This window comes from Carlito syrichta, unplaced genomic scaffold (genome assembly GCF_000164805.1).
Source record: "Carlito syrichta isolate Samal-C Ts95f unplaced genomic scaffold, Tarsius_syrichta-2.0.1 Scaffold315303, whole genome shotgun sequence".
Lineage (NCBI taxonomy): Eukaryota > Metazoa > Chordata > Mammalia > Primates > Tarsiidae > Carlito > Carlito syrichta.
Window position 1 is genome coordinate 248673 of NW_007259399.1, and position 1658 is coordinate 250330.

The 1658-nt window shown below is 32.0% G+C and overlaps 1 protein-coding gene across 2 annotated transcripts in view; it reads right to left on the reverse strand.

Moving 5' to 3' along the window:
- RPS6KA6 (ribosomal protein S6 kinase A6) overlaps positions 1-1658 on the reverse strand; it is a 121547-nt gene that overhangs the window by 117471 nt on the left and 2418 nt on the right. The gene's annotated exons all lie outside the window — the stretch shown is intronic.

Consider the following 1658-nt stretch of genomic DNA (forward strand, 5'->3'; position numbering starts at 1 on the left):
CCAATGCAATACTATGAGAAAATGACTGATGGTACTGGGAAACTATGGGGGGGAGGGGGATGGGATTAACAGTAGCAAATATCTGTCGGGGGATGGGAAAACACCTCTTATCAACAGGGTGCCCAAATGAAATGTAACTGTACACCTAACCCTTAACTGTACCCCACAAAACCATAATAAAAAATACTGATTAATAAAATAAATAAATAAATAAATAAATAAATAAATAAATAAATAAAGATAATAAAATAAAAATTTTAAAATTGACACTCAAAAAAAAACGTACTTCAACTTATGGTGACTTTATCCAGGAATAACCCCATCATAAGTCAAAAAACATATCAAATATCAGTTTCATACCACTATAAAGTTTAAAAGTAAAGCCAATCCATCCTAAGTTGGGGACTGTCTGTACTTCTTATCTTTGCAAACCTCATGGTGCAGTGAAAAACTCCACCTTGTAGTGATTGACCAACAATTTTTACTTTAACAATGAATATTCAGCTGAGAGTTTTGCATGTCACTAGGACAAGGATTGCAATTTGTTTAAGGCAAATGAATAAAAGTAGAAGTATACACCTGCATTGCAAGGGGAAATTACTGAAGCATAACAAGGTTAAATGTCCATTAGAATGAAAAGAAAAATTGAGGAAGAAAAAAAATTCACCACACAGGAAGCAAGCACCCCTAGATAGAAATAGTCCTTATTATGGCTCCACATGAGTTTAACTAAGTAAAATACACTTGTAAAATAATACTTTTGAAAAAAAATTATTGTAAGAGATGTATGTCAAGAATGGTTTTTAAAATTAGGAATTTAGGGCTTAAATGCCAGGAGATCTTTTTTTTTTAATATACATGTTCAGTTAAACAGAACATTTATGTTTCTGCATAATAAAAATATAAATCAATTTAAAGACTAAACATGCTGCTGACCTTGCACTAATGGAATCAAATAGAATCTGTTAACTGAGTTATCTTTGAAATTTTTAAGATACTAGTAGCATTAAAATATGTATTTTATTTCAGGAAGTAGCAAGTACTACATACAAGTCTCAAAAGTAAATATAAATGAACAGTAAACTAACAAATATTAGACAGTACACTTATTTTGACAACAAATAAAAAATTAACTCATGTCAGCATGTCAGCCATCCAATAAAGGAGACAAATTAAAACATAGTTTTTCTAACTTTGACATTGTTGAAAGAAGTAGGGAACAGGGTGGTGAAATGTGATATCAGATATCCTTTATCAGTGCACTGTTATTCAACATTTACAAAATATGAAGGCTGTCTTGAATAAAATGGAACAATGTCTCATGATAATCTAGATATATCAAATTTATTAAATTATTAAAATAATAATGACTATAATCCAGCTTTGCTGATCATTTGCTAGATATACATGGAGTATGAGAATCACTCCATTTAATTTTGCTTGTTTTAACTGAAGAGAAAAGATCAAATTAAAGTCTAAAGCAACAATAATTGATATGGAGTAGACTGTCTAAATCACAAAACAGTACAGACCACATAGGCAATACCTAATGTTCTAATTAAAAGAACACTGTTAGCCGGGCTCGGTGGCTCAGCCTGTAATCCCGCACCTTTGGGAGGCTGAGGTGAGTGGATTGCCTGAGCCCGCGGGTTCGAGAC